Source organism: Bacillus rossius, chromosome 5 (assembly GCF_032445375.1).
Source record: "Bacillus rossius redtenbacheri isolate Brsri chromosome 5, Brsri_v3, whole genome shotgun sequence".
Taxonomy (NCBI): domain Eukaryota; kingdom Metazoa; phylum Arthropoda; class Insecta; order Phasmatodea; family Bacillidae; genus Bacillus; species Bacillus rossius.
In genome coordinates, this window is record NC_086333.1 from 34,577,545 (window position 1) to 34,593,678 (window position 16,134).

General features: G+C 46.7%; 1 protein-coding gene across 1 annotated transcript in view; it reads left to right on the forward strand.

The window, feature by feature from the left end:
- LOC134531692 (teneurin-a) overlaps positions 1 to 16,134 on the forward strand; it is a 1,284,829-nt gene that overhangs the window by 1,127,251 nt on the left and 141,444 nt on the right. The window lies entirely within an intron of this gene.

Genomic DNA, 16,134 nt, shown 5'->3' on the forward strand with positions numbered 1-16,134 from the left:
ACTTAACGTGTAATTGTGTATTCAAATAGGGTAGTTATGTGTTTTGTTTGAATCGTGTAGCTTTGTACAGGGGCCGCGCCTGGCCCGCAGTGGACACGCGACCCTCCGTGCCTCTTTCCTCCCTACCCCCCTCCTCCTCTCGCGCAGCGCTGCGGCCGCGCGGGGCGGGGAGTCGTCAGTCGCCGCTTGGCTGCCGTCAAGGGAGGTCTTGTATCGCTGCGCTCCGCGAGTCCGTAGGCCCTCTGCCACGCGCGTTGCTAGCGTCGCTACCGTCGTTTCGGTTAGCTCCCATGTTCGACATCTTCAGTCGCGGAGTAGTGCACCTTCGTGGTTGACCTGCAATTTGCGTTCGTTCACGGCGCGGCGGGGGACGTGTCCCGTAACATCGTTGTGGGTCAGGCGCGCTCAGGGAAAAGGACTAAATAAAACATCTTGTAGACTAACAGCGGACAATTCCTGGCGTCGATCTCCACTCCCATACTCCTGCCCTGTTCATCACCTCCCCCTCTCCCCAGCTCCCGGTCCCGGCCACAGTAGGCACGAACCCCCACCTCTCAGTGAGTTAGTCGGCCAAAATAATTACAACCTAAATTCATAGTCGCACGTCGGGGATCGGGAAGGAGCCACGGCCTGGGGACGACAGCACATTACAAAGTATAATGATTAATATGCATTGAAACATTATTCGTATTATTACTTCACTGAGAAGGAAATGAAGTTAACATAATTCGTTCAGAAAACAACTGTTTTATGATTTTCTATCTCAATCTGCACATTATTGTACACGAAATAAAATTTAGTTATAAATTACTTATATAAAATTTGGGATTATGTACTAGTTAAATATAGATAACATTCAAATGCTATACTATTGTAGTACGTAGTTCAATTGATGAGTTACAAATACAAGGGAGTTTAAATATTTATGTTAAATATCAGTTAGTCTACAAAATCTTCTACTTCAAACACTTGAATATCAATATTTCAAAAGTTACTCGGCTTAGCAAAGTCAATAAATACCTACGTTATTCAATAACTTTACAAAAATAGTTATATATGGTATACTCTGAGTATATTGAAGGGGGGGGGGGGTAAATGCAACGTTGAATCAAAGCACTTAAATAGGCTGTAAAACAAATGAGAATCTGCTGTAAAGAATTAAAACAGAAGTTAAAAGGATACATCATTTGAATGTTAAACTAATCCACTTATATCACTACTCAAAATTACACACAACACATTATAACCATACACAAATACCAATACCTATAACAAAATTTATCTTATTTACATACCACATTTACAATCAGAGTTTATCTTATTTCCTACATTAGGAAATGATAGCTTTTTTCTAACGTTGATGACTGTGATATAGGTCCTTCTCCACACCACCACAGTGATTAGTAACTGGAATCTGCCGAAGTTTCGGAACAGGGCATGATGTGTCTCAGAGTGGCGAAATCCTTCTACAGCAGTGGTAGACCACTCCGGCTCCGGAACTCAATTCTAAGGTTGTTGAAGATTCACCGAAGTAACACTGTCTTCCAATTGTTCACTAGTCGAAGTAAGTTGACGTCGACCCAAGTGTCTCCTCGGCTCCCTCAGGCCGTTATGCCTCGTCAACGTCCTCCCTGTGTGTCCCCAGTGGAGTGCGACGGCCAGGGACGCACCCGCGTGCGCCCTAGCATGCCAGTGAGGGTTATGTCTGTGTATATATATTTGCAAACGATCAAGGGTCTTAAATGTAAATAACTTATTTATTCATTAATGTCTCGTGTATGTCTTTGTAAAAAATTCAATAACTTTCTGAAGGGTTTCGCCGTAGTATGTAGTCGCAGCCTGGCGCGCCGCGGGACGGAGCTCTCTCCCACGCCGGCCGATTTTCCCCTCCCTCCCCGCCACCCGCGGGCGCCGGCCCGCGGGCGAGCGGGGAGAGGCAGTCGCGTCCTGGTCTCGAGCGGAGACAGACGTGTTCGTTGCTCCGCGAGCCGCGCACGTTGCGCTCGGGATTGAACGTTCGCTCAGTCCGCAGTCGGTCACGGCAGCTGAGCTGCCACCGCGAATCAGCTTAGCATTGTTAACTTACGAGTCATCGGGAGACGTGTCTAGCGGGCAGTTTCTACAACGCGAACGTGGTGCTACGAGTCTCTGAACTTTTCGCCGTCCACGGAACATTACGTAACGGGCCGCGTATGTACAGCGTTCCGTCTTCGGGCCCTTTCTCACTGGGTCAGCCTAGCATTAATAAACTTTACGATTCGCGCCGAAACGTATTTGAGAACCGCCCCGTCATCAGGGAGTCCGTGTCGCCGAGGTAGGGCACTTGTTCCGCGACGGTTCCGCCAGGCTGCGGCAGGACTTTATAAGCGTTAATAAAAGACGGCTCGTGAAATTCGTTAATGCCGTGTTCTGCTTGCGACAACCTACCAACATTCCTCGCAATCACTTCACTCTCCCTCCAGGTCCCGCCTTTCCCGGTCCCGGCCACGTTGGCCTGGACCCACACCTCTCCGACGAGGGCAGTACGGGCATAACAGGACATTTATTTCAACGGGAAAACGGGGACCTGAAGCCGAGGGACGTCATTTGGCGCCCAACTAGTGTGGCCGTAAGCATACGCAAGCGCACGCAAGCGCACGCAAGCGCGCAGATGCAGGACAGGACGGAAGCAGGTGCGACCGCGCGGCGTGGGAGCGGCGCGAACTCGAGACGGCGCGCCGGCGCGCCGGCGGGAGATAACGCAGCGCGGGAACGGCGCGAACACGAGACGTTTCGGCGAGAGATACCGTGGCGTGAGAGCGACGCGAACTCGAGACGTTCGGCGTAAGATAACGCGACGTGGGAGCGGTGTGAACCGGAGACGGCGGGCGACGCGACAGGGATCGGTGGCGCGACAGATAACGTGTCGTGGGAGCGCCACGAACCTGAGATCGCGACGCAGCAGGGATCTTCGGTTCAAGATAACGCCGCGAGAGGAAGACACGGACTGAATTACCGAACAGAGACACTCCCGATAAACATGGACGACTTCCAGGAAGCGTACGAGACATGGGCGGAAACAGACTTTCCGGAGCCCGGCGAGTGCTGCGAGCACTTCGCAGATTACGAGTGCGGTTTCTGCTTTGAGTACCGGGCGTATGGTAGGACAATGTGCGGTGCGGACTCGTGCCCCGGCGGGACATCGGATGGGCGGATCTGCGGGACGTGCGGGAATCTGTGGCACAGGGAGTGTTCACAACTGGTCGCGCGAGAAGAGGAATGGACGTCCTGCTTTACGTGTGACCAGTGCCAAGCGAAACTGGGCGTGGGTGGTGCCGCAAGTGTCTCGACCGCGAAGGTCGAGTGGTCACACTGGGCGGGCGCCATCACGCTGCAGGAGTCGGCGATACTCCCAACGCCACTGCAACCGACGCCGCCGCCGACGCTGCCCACGACACCGCCGCCGACGCTGCCTCCGACACCGCCTCCAACACAGCCCCCGCCCTATGGGGTGGAGACGCCGAGCAGGACATCGCTGAAGACGGAGGAAGCCGCGCCCGTCCAGCCCCTGTGGTACGACTGGCACGCGACGTCCGGGTGGATACGGCAGGCCGACTCAGACACGCCGCCCCTGACGCCGCCGCCCCCAACTGCCGTAGGGGCTCACGAGGAGCCTACGCGGTGCGAACCGGCTGTGCTGACACAACCGCTCTGCACACACAAGGGCGTGCCGCGACCACTGTCACGTGGGCCACCTTTGACGCGACGCCGCCGCCATCTGCCGCGCGCGACGCGAAAGGTGCCAAGCCCCTTCGGACCGTCATGTGGGCCACCTTTGACGCGACGCCGCCGCCATCTGCCGCGTGCGACGCGGAAGGTGCCACGCCCCTTCGGACTATCACGTGGACCGCCTTTGACGCGACGCCGCCGCCTGTTGCCGCGCGCGACGCGAAAGGTGCCACGCCCCTTCGGACTATCAAGTGGGCCACCTTTGACGCGACGCCGCCGCCTGTTGCTGCGGGCGACGCGAAAGGTGCCACGCCCCTTCGGACTGGCACGTGGGCCACCTTTGACGCGACGCCGCCGCCAGTTGCCGCGCGCGACGCGAAAGGTGCCACGCCCCCTCGGACTGTCAAGCGGGCCGCCTTTGACGCGACGCCGCCGCCTGTTGCCGCGCGCGCCGCGAAAGGTGCCACGCCCCCACCACCTGTCACGTGGGCCGCCTTTGACGCGACGCCGCCGCCAGCTGCTGCGCGCGACGCGAATGGTGCCACGCCCCTCTGGACTGTCACGTGGGCCGCCTTTGACGCGACGCCGCCGCCAACTGCCGCGTGCGACGCGGAAGGTGCCACGCATCCTCGGACTGTCAAGTGTGCCACCTTTGACGCGACGCCGCCGCCTGTTGCTGCGGACGACGCGAAAGGTGCCACGCCCCCTCGGACTGTCAAGTGTGCCACCTTTGACGCGACGCCGCCGCCTGATGCTGCGGGCGACGCGAAAGGTGCCACGCCCCCTCGAAGTTACAAGTGTGCCACCTTTGACGCGACGCCGCCGCCTGATGCTGCGGGCGACGCGAAAGGTGCCACGCCCCCTCGAAGTTACAAGTGTGCCACCTTTGACGCGACGCCGCCGCCTGTTGCTGCGGGCGACGCGAAAAGTGCCACGCCCCTTTCGGACTATCACGTGGGCCGCCTTTGACGCGACGACGCCGCCAACTGCCGCGTGCGACGCGGAAGGTGCCACGCATCCTCGGACTGTCAAGTGTGCCACCTTTGACGCGACGCCGCCGCCTGTTACTGCGGGCGACGCGAAAGGTGCCACGCCCCCTCGGACTGTCAAGTGTGCCACCTTTGACGCGACGCTGCCGCCTGATGCTGCGGGCGACGCGAAAGGTGCCACGCCCCCTCGGACTGCCAAGTGTGCCACCTTTGACGCGACGCCGCCGCCTGTTGCTGCGGACGACGCGAAAGGTGCCACGCCCCCTCGGACTGTCAAGTGTGCCACCCTTGACGCGACGCCGCCGCCTGATGCTGCAGACGACGAGAAAGGTGCCACGCCCCCTCGGACTGTCAAGTGTGCCACCTTTGACGCGACGCCGCCGCCTGATGCTGCGGGCGACGCGAAAGGTGCCACGCCCCCTCGAAGTGTCAAGTGTGCCACCTTTGACGCGACGCCGCCGCCCACTGCCGCGCGCGACGCGAAAGGTGCCACGCCCCTTCGGACTGTCACGTGGGCCGCCTTTGACGCGACGCCGCCGCCAGCTGCTGCGGGCGACGCGAAAGGTGCCACACCCCCTCGGACTGTCACGGGGGCTACCTTTGACGCGACGCCGCCGCCAGCTGCCGCGTGCGACGCGGAAGGTGCCACGCCCCTTCGGACTGTCATGCGGGCCGCCTTTGACGCGACGCAAAAGGTGCCACGCCCCTTCGGACCATCACGTGGGCACCTTTGACGCGACGCCGCCGCCCACTGCCGCGCGCGACGCGAAAGGTGCCACGCCCCTTCCATCTGTCACGAGGGTCCCGGACTCAGCAGGTCAGTTCTCCAGTGCCACGGCCTGGTGCTTCATGTCCATTTAATAAATGAGAGGCGTTGACGGACATAACGGCCTCGTCGGAGGGGGGGCATTTGACGTCGACCCAAGTGTCTCCTCGGCTCCCTCAGGCCGTTATGCCTCGTCAACGTCCTCCCTGTGTGTCCCCAGTGGAGTGCGACGGCCAGGGACGCACCCGCGTGCGCCCTAGCATGCCAGTGAGGGTTATGTCTGTGTATATATATTTGCAAACGATCAAGGGTCTTAAATGTAAATAACTTATTTATTCATTAATGTCTCGTGTATGTCTTTGTAAAAAATTCAATAACTTTCTGAAGGGTTTCGCCGTAGTATGTAGTCGCAGCCTGGCGCGCCGCGGGACGGAGCTCTCTCCCACGCCGGCCGATTTTCCCCTCCCTCCCCGCCACCCGCGGGCGCCGGCCCGCGGGCGAGCGGGGAGAGGCAGTCGCGTCCTGGTCTCGAGCGGAGACAGACGTGTTCGTTGCTCCGCGAGCCGCGCACGTTGCGCTCGGGATTGAACGTTCGCTCAGTCCGCAGTCGGTCACGGCAGCTGAGCTGCCACCGCGAATCAGCTTAGCATTGTTAACTTACGAGTCATCGGGAGACGTGTCTAGCGGGCAGTTTCTACAACGCGAACGTGGTGCTACGAGTCTCTGAACTTTTCGCCGTCCACGGAACATTACGTAACGGGCCGCGTATGTACAGCGTTCCGTCTTCGGGCCCTTTCTCACTGGGTCAGCCTAGCATTAATAAACTTTACGATTCGCGCCGAAACGTATTTGAGAACCGCCCCGTCATCAGGGAGTCCGTGTCGCCGTGGTAGGGCACTTGTTCCGCGACGGTTCCGCCAGGCTGCGGCAGGACTTTATAAGCGTTAATAAAAGACGGCTCGTGAAATTCGTTAATGCCGTGTTCTGCTTGCGACAACCTACCAACATTCCTCGCAATCACTTCACTCTCCCTCCAGGTCCCGCCTTTCCCGGTCCCGGCCACGTTGGCCTGGACCCACACCTCTCCGACGAGGGCAGTACGGGCATAACAGGACATTTATTTCAACGGGAAAACGGGGACCTGAAGCCGAGGGACGTCAAAGTTCTTAAATCTTATAGCAAACCTGTAACAGCTGGGTTTCGATATGGTCCGTATTGATCATGATAATTCAAATATTACACAAAACTTGACGCCATCCCCGCTGCCTGTTTTAGAATTAGTGAATTTAAGTTGTGGAAATTTAGAATTTTGACTCGAGGGCGGGGTTCTTTGCCTCGTGGCTGCAGGCAGGGACGCGTCGACAAAGGACTCCCTGGGCTGTTTAGACCACCCAGGACGCCGTAACAATTAAGGGAAAACACTTGAATGTTAACTGACTTTATTCACACGTCACCTGGTACAAAACGTCACATGGTACCTACACGGCGCCGTCACGTAACTGGCCGTATCATCGTCTACCTTCTAATCTCCGCACACGAGCCCTCGAATGGCTGCACTGATTGACGGCTTGCGGAATGTCCCGGAATTACCCCACCAAGGGTTGCAGGCTATCCTGAGACTAGCGGTAGGAGATATGATGGCGCGTGACGCGTCGGGAGGCTGCGAATAAGGATGCGCCGGATGGCGAAACAAGTGAATGACTAAGACTAACTAATTAACACACCTATAAATTGACCTAGATGAATACTGGAGTTACAAAAGTATACATAGCTGATAGCGGAAGCTATGACTAGAATTATTACCGTAGAATGAAATCTGCCATGGGATTATTCTGCAGAGCGAAGTGAATTTGGTACAGTAATACAGTTCAGATTAGGTTGACATAATTACCCGAGTTCCGTCCTCGTTGTGGCGTAGAGGCCACGAATGCTGGGTGCAGGCGCAGCGGTACCGCGGCACGGAAATCTAACACGCGACCGCGGCATGTCCTAGAAGATATTTCGTAGAGACCTGCGAAATTCGTGGTTTCGATGGCCTTCAGGATAGACTGCGCATACCCCTGTACACTCGGGCAAATAATGCAAGTTCATTGGCTACCGACTTGTAAGTCATCTCAGCTGGTTTGTCTGTGATTCGATCCTTCTTTGGTTGATGGTTTATAACTGGTTGATATTCGTCCAGATGAACAGTAAGACAATAGCAAAATTATCTAAGAGGTAAATGTGTTTGAATTCTAGCCTATCACCGAATGAATCCTGAATTTTGCAGGTCTCTACTGATTCGTTATTAAATGTCACTGTGCGCGTTTAGCTATTACGCCACCCCGCGTGGGCAAAGTCCAAACTCCTGGCCGAGGTATTACAGCGTGAAGTGCAGGCACACTGGCGTAATGCCCTTAACAAGAGTACCACTTACATATTATAATAAAAACTGCTCATGCCTGAGCCACATACAATTAGTAAAGGACCGAGCGAAACTTCGCACAGTCGATTTAGGGCCAGCCATGGAGCGGATGAAATGGATTTAAAGATTGAACAATTGAAAATTACACGCTGCTTTTGGCGCGAAAAGTGAAGGCTCCACGTGCGCGGAGCTGCTGGCCCTGATAAGTGCTTGATGGCGACTGACTTCTCTCCCAGGCAACCCGGCCAGGGAGGGCTCGATTTCCCGCGGAAAGTTACGGAGCACGGGAAGATGGTGACGGCCAGTGTTGTGACACAAAAGCATTTAAATCAAAATGTATTAATTATTCGGAGATTTTAAAGACATAAAAAGTTTTAGTTTTTCCCTTGATTACAATCGCATGTGCACTATGTTCCGATGGCGCATCGTCACACCTGGCCGGGCGCGTCGCACAACACAGCCGGTCGTGACTAATGTCACGCTGTTCGGTGCACTGCCCTAACTCACTCTTCCTGGCACATGCGGGCGTGTTCGTTGCATTCGTCCTAATCAGGTGTTGAGGACACATAACGGCCTGTGCTCTCAGAGGGAGCACCGACGGACGGCGTCAAACTAACTTCAGTTAAAATAGTTCACTTATTGTAACTCGAAGTTTATTTTCTCCACATATATTCTTGCACATACACAAAATAAATATATCTTCCAGCAACACCCAATGCTTAATTATAATTTCTGTCGTTTCATAGACAGATTCTTAGTAGTTCAATAGAATATATTGTAGTAGTGTAGCTCATTCAAAAGAAAATGCTTCTGCTTAGGTCAAATGCTCAAGCAAGACCCTTTGTTCCAAACGAAAATCTTTCAGTCCATCGTCTTTTTTATTAAGCTAGTAAATTCCTAACATAACAACGGACATGGAGCGATACATTACACTACAGAGAGTTAATATTTTGGAAAGACAAAATGCCTTACGAGTAAAATATTTACATTCTATGGTTGTTGAATAAAAAATCAAAATTTATAATTTTTCTGTGTAGATATTTTCCCACAACATTTAACAAAACGGAGACACGTATGGACACTAGTTCAACAAAAATGATATTAATTTGGACACTTATTCAAAAAAAGGACACACATTCAACATAAAGAACACACATTTGGATGCACATTCAATAAAGGGACACATTTGGACACACATTCTAAAGGACACATGGACATCATGTAGCTCTATGCTGTTTAAAAACCTATACATCTTTGGATTTTTAAAGGTGAAAAAAAGGGCGGGATGGTTTTGTTTACATTTTAAGTTTCTACGTATTTTATATTTTTTACCTCATTTTATGTTACTTTTATTTTATTGCTTCACGATAAAACTAAAAATGGTAGCCATTTTCAAGTACAGGAACAACTTTTTATCCCTGAAAACGTACGAACAAATGTGAAAAATAATATGAATAGTAACCTTATCTTCTCGTTTGATTTCAGGCATTTTAGTAATTTTATTGTTTAGGCCAAGAAATAATTAATTTTATAGTATGAGAAGACATCTTACTGTATATTTTGGACGTTTAGTCCCTTTCCTTTGTTTAGATTTAATTTAGTTGGTTTTTGTAACATCTACTTAGAAATGTACACCATTTCAGCGTAGGTTCTGTTCCGTTTATGCTGGTCATTGTCCATTCTGTAAATCGTGTTTCTAAGTTCTTGCCATTTTATTTTATGATTCTGTTAAAATGTATTCCAATATCAAGTAGTTTACTGTTTTTAAACAGTTTGTTTGGTTATGCTAATTACATTAAAAATACTGTACAAATATTTGAAATATTGGTTAGGTTACCTACATTAAGGATAATAATTATAATTGGTGTTTACATTTGTTTAGGTTGGGTTAACTGCATTTGAAATACTTAATATCGTTTTTTTGGTACAAGTAGGTAGTAATAAAAATATCAGCCTCCAAATGTTTAGTTTTTCAGAAGAGAACCTACAGTAGGAGTTTACGTGCTTTATGTTTTAAGCTTATCTTGAAACTATTTTCAGCCCATCAAAAATGAATGTGGCAATATTTGAATTAAATATTTTAGAAAATCGCAAAAATATGTTCAAAATCTCAGGGTAGGTTCGGCCTTGTGGCTAGAGGTAGTGGTTCGACACAGTAGGGCCCCCCGAGCTGTTTAGGCCACTCGGGACGCCTGAAAATATCAAGAAAAGACGAACTGATGTCTGATTAATTTATTACGGCACAGCTCTATACATAGTGCTGCCCGTCCTGGCCGTAATGGTTGTCCCGAATTGAATTGTCACATGCGTGACCACTCTCTCAGTGGCGGCTCACGATTTTATTTCCCGGTAAGGTCATACACTTAGACACGATGCGGTGATTACAAAACAAACCCTTACATGACATACTACAATCCTGATTAAAAATTACACTGTACAATTACAAATTACGTAGTACACTGGGCTAAGAACACGTAGGCCCGTAACTCCGGCAACTCTACCTGACTCTTAGGCCTGTCCCAGAAATTGATGCGTTAGTAAGTTCAAATGTACGTGTTGCCTACTGGCTGCCCCGTGCGGGCTGAAACTAGTTAGCCAGTTGGCTAGATTATCGCATGAGACGCCGAAGTAACATCTCGTAGTTCACACACAGTACTTACGTATTACGACAAACGCTCGTCTTGGAGCACAGAATAATTAAGTTAAATACCACTTAGTAAGTCGAGGCCGACCACAGAACTGAAAGAAAAAGGTTTGCGAAAAATTAGAACTATTGAAACTACATATCAGTGGAAGTAAGAATTGCTGGTCCCGTGTTGTGCGGAGGCTGCCGGCCTCTGTGAGCTCTGGAAGGATACTGCCGCTCTCACCGCGCGCGACCCCCCTCCCCCGCCAGCCCTCCTGCGGAAACGTGTGATTTTTGCGGGAAACTGAACCGGCCAGGTTCGGGACAAGTCGCACGGTGAAACATAATTTTGGAGAAAATAAAGTATTAAATAATGAAAATAATGTGTAATAATATCCTGTGGAAAAAATTACATTCATTACATTTGTTGTAGTTCGGCAGAGGGATATGCCACACCCGGCCGGATCCTTCCGCCGACGTAGCACTTGTTACCTGGCATTCGCCCCGTTGCACTTTCTACACTCCGGTGCGCGTACGAGCGCGTTCGGTGCACACGCCTTCGCGAGACGTTGATTTAGTGTTTAAAAAGGCTGTTAAACTTCTATGCTAAGTATTATTGTGCATTCATCACACCAGTCTAGGAGAGAGGTGTTACGCTGTATTTTCATAAATTACATATGTTGCTATATTTTGAGAGAAAAAATCTATGAAACACATCATAAGTTCAAGACCTCCAAAAATAAACCAATTTATAAAAGCAAATTCTCTGGTTATCATCCGTAGAAGGAAATATGATTCCTACAAATTAAATTTTCAAACTTTATAACCTAGTGAAATACCATATTGGAAAACGCTTTTTTCTTTCACAAAAGAAATGAAAGCACGGTCTGGTGATACAAGATTTTTCCTAATGTTAATTCAGCATTGAATCATGATTTTAATCACATTTACCATTTACCAATTGTTTTCAATTGAATGAACCCAGAGTCAAATTATCAAAATATATACGGTTCTCTTTTTAGCTTGGCTATTCTGTAATGGCCAATGCCTAACAAAAATATCTAAATTTAGAAGTTTGAAAGTAAACAAATTTCTGGTCTGGCAGCCCTTTTCGTCACTAGACTCTTTACAGAAAATCATTATTGTGAGAAAAATTACTTTTCAATGTTGTTTGATATCAGTTTTTGTTTGTTGTTTCAACTTTTAATCTTTTGTACCTATTAGAGGTAACAAGATCTTGAGCCACCAAACCTTAAGGTGTTAAACTTAAGCTATTATTGGTAAACATGGAATATTTTAATCCAAAACAATTATGTAATGCAATGAGCCATTTAAAATGAATATTTCATTGTATTTGTGTATAGAAAATTTTTTCTTTAGTTTTATGATGAAATTTCTAGAGGTCCTCAACCAAAGTTTGTGTGCCCAGATTTAGTTTAGCTCTGTTAAATCAATGTTGGATTAAAAATCCAGAAAACCCAAAATAGCAGGGCACAAGCCACATTAGTGATGATGTGTTCCAGTTGTAAGTAGTATGAGATAAATCACAAAAAAAAAAAAAAAATCAAAACTCAAGCCAGTTAACTTGAACTCAAATGTCCCAAGCAGAAAGATGGCAGCTTGTTCCGTGGTCTGTCTTCTCCAGGGCCATTCATGAAACATTATTTCTAAGACAAAAACAAAAGACAGTATTATGAAATGTTGATTACTTCCTAAGCTCACCACACAAAGCGCCACCAGCTTGATGAGGCAATTACAACGCCATCTAGTGTCGGGCAACCCTACTAGCATTCTGAACTGCTACTAAATTATCTTATGTCTTGGTGACTTCTAAAATTATTATATATATTCAACGATTATACTGAGGCTAAGTTGGATTTCAATTCCAGATTTGAATCCAAGATACCAACACAATGGTAACAACTGCACCAAAATTTCCATAGGGACTCATAAAACTGAATGCAAAATGGGCATACTGTATGTGAAAAAATTGTTATGTATGCAAAATAAGTTAAATAAAAACAAAATCCCGAGTAAGATTTGACTTGGTTCAAAAGATTAAGAGGACTTTCCTTATTACTGCCCATATTTCAAACCTAGGTGATCTGATACAATATTTTGAAACAATTAAACAGCAAGTACATAAAAGTACATAAAAGAATATTAGTGAAAACTAAACAAACCAAAGTAACAACATTTGGCTTGGTACGAAAGAGGAAGGGGACCTTCCTTATTGTCGCCTATATTTCAAAACTCGATGAGCAAAGTCTGCGAAAACTTGGTGTTAATGTGGCCCAGGGGTATCATTTTCAAGGGTGTTGTTTTTCCAGTGTTTCTTCTGTGTAGAATTTCTCATGTCACGCCTTGATTTGCCCTATCAGTAATTAGCATCTTCAAGGTGAATTTTCATTAGACATTCAACAACAGTTAGCTCATTGTCTAGGTCCTCAAGCTTCAACAGTCTTAGCCAGTAATGACGCTTTAGGTCGGCCACACAATACCAACTATGTTGATCAATTCTCACTTAGCGAGAGTCTAATAAAGTATGGTGCAACAAAGGTTTAATGTAATTTAGACCAAAATCTTTATAGTAAATGATATACAGTAAATACTAGACTAATACACTAGAACCTCGATAATCCGAGCTGGATGGGACCGGGGCCAACTCGGATTATCAGAACCTCGGATTATTGGAAATACGAATAAAAACACGCAAAATCAATTTCTAATACATATGTCGATGTTTTAATAAAAATAAAATACAAACATATTGAAAGGCAGATTAGAAATATATACATAATTATTATTTTTTAAAATAATATATTATTGTTTTTTTGTTTTTTTAATGCTCCTCGCTTCTCAGCTGCTCGTGTGCTCCACTTCTTAAAAAACATTACGTCATTTGGCGTGACGTCATCTTGCTGCTCCACGTATTCGAGTGCCTTTTCTAAACGTAGAAACCCATCTGCATGGCTAATTTTTTTGTTGGTTTCTTCTTCCCCTTGTTCGTCTTTTTCGGTGTCCTCATCCCGGTTGTTGACCATTTCAATAATTTTCTCATCTGTCAATTCTTCAATTTCATCACTGTCTAACCACTTCTTAACCTCTTCAGCACTGGATTCCATTTCGCAGCCAGGGATTGCCACCATTAAATTCAATAGAGTCATATTATCACAGTCATCTTCAACTGTTTCTTCTTCTTCACTTTGTGAAACTCTCGGTTTTATAAGTTTTGACCAGGATTTCTGTATAGTTTCCTGTTTAATTTCTGACCACGCATCAACTAACCAATAGATAACGTCTTTTATATTAACTGTTTTTAGCATATCTACTAATGAAATTTCTTCTTCTTGCAAAATATATGTCAGAAGCATGCGTCTGTACTTTTTCTTTATTGTCGCAATGACGCCTTGGTCCATAGGTTGAATGAGGCTAGTCACATTTGGGGGCAGGAAAACAGTTTTAATTTCATCACTTGAAAGCTCTTCTACGTTTGGATGGGATGGAGCGTTGTCAATAACCAACAGTGCTTTTCTCGGTAATTGTCGTTCTTTTAAAAAAGTTTCTACTGAAGGAACAAATTCCTCGAAGAACCAATTTTTTAAAATGGTCGTTTTCATCCACGAGTTCTTTTGATTTTTGTATGCGACGGGTAGTGCGTTCATATTTACATTTTTAAAAGCTCTAGGTTTTTTTGATTTTCCTATCACCAAGGGACGAAGCTTATGTGTCCCAGAGGCATTGGAACATGGCATAACAGTAATTCGTTCCTTGCTCTTTTTATGCCCAGGAGCGGAAATCTCGTCTTTGGATGCTAGACTCTTGTCAGGTAGCATTTTAAAATTTAACCCAGTCTCGTCACAGTTATATAATTGATCATGTGTGTAGCCCCCTTCTTCGATCATGCTTTGAAATTTTTGAACATAGTTTTCAGCACCAGCAGCATCAGCTGAAAGCTTTTCTCCTGTGATATGCAATTTCCGCACACCGTATCTTTTTTTCCATTTATCCAGCCATCCTTTACTGGAATTAAAATTGCTTTCACCTTCTTGTAATTTATTACGAAAATACTGCGCTTTTTCTTGTAATATAGGCCCAGAAAGAGGGACACCTTTTTGCCGCTGTGCTAAAAACCATGAAAACAAAGCTTCACTTGTTTTTTCGTACTCACTTTTTTTCATACGAGATCTGGATGTTGTAGCCTGAGAAAGATTTTTTTGAGTTTGCCATAACTCCAATTTCTGTCTGTTGCGCCTCCAGTCACCCACAGTAACAGCACTCACTCCTAAATCACGCGCAATTGTTTTTAGCGGCTCACCTTTATCAACCCGCGTCAGCGCTTCTAATTTATCACTTAATGATATTTCAGTATGTTTTCTTTTACTCATACTGGTTCGTAATAGAACTGGGACGTAACTACATAGATGTGCTCACGGCGAAGAACTTATGGGAACTAAAAATTGCCCTCTGGAGGGAACGCGGGGAAGTGACGAGGGGGCGGAGGATCTAGGCCGACGGAGAAAAGGGGTTTCCCCCAATGTTCTAAAAATAGATGCTTGCGACTTCTGCAGGGGTGGGCGGCTACCTGCTATGTACAGTCACTTACCCAACTCACCCCATCAGGCCTTCCTCCTCAACGTAGCCCTGGCCGTCCCTACATGTATGTGTGTTTGCAAAATTCATATTTTTTTCTTTCTCATAACCCCCGAAACTGACTCGGATTATTGGGAACTCGGATTATCGGAGCTCGGATTATCGAGACCCTAGTGTATATATGTTATATAATTCAGTCTTTTTTTTCTTCTTCTTAGAAACAATGTTTGCTAGTTACACGAATGATCCTAGAGAACATATACCACGGAACAAGCTCCCCGCTTTTTCGTTGGAATATTTGAGGTCAAGTTAACTGATTTGAGTTTTGATGTTCTGCAATTTATTTTATACTTAAAACTGTAACACATAGTCACTAATGTGGCTTGTGACCTGCTATTTTGTTTTTGCCAGTTTTTTTAAATCAAAAATTGATTTAACAGAACTAAACTAAGTCTTTTGTCGAGGACATCTTCTAATATCATAATAAATTAAGAGGCCACTCCAGTGTTTCAGGGGCACTACGCAACCCGCGTTAACCTCATAAGATTCAATGTTATTTTCATTTTGCTTATAACTAATTAACTAATATAGATTTTTAAATGATGCTTGCTTGATATGTAAGACGATGCTCTTATCAAAGCCCCTTTCTTCAAAAACATGCATAAATTATGGTTTTATACTAATCTTTACTAATATTTATTAGTGTATTGTCTAGGTTTGAACCATAATTTATGCACGTTTTTGAAGAAAGGGGCTTTGATAAGAGCATCGTTGTCTTACATATCAAGCAAGCATCATTTCGAAATCTACATTAGTTAATAAGTTATAAGCAAAATTAAAATAGCATTGAATCTTATGAGGTTAACGCGGGTTGCGTAGTGCCCATGAAACACTGGAGTGGCCTCTTAATATGTATGATATAAAAATTATTATTGAGCACTAAAAAATATCGTAACTTGAAATATGACACGATTAACCCATTTGCATCCACTCACTTTAATGTTAGACATACCATGGAATCCATAAACTTTTTTATATATTTCTATTA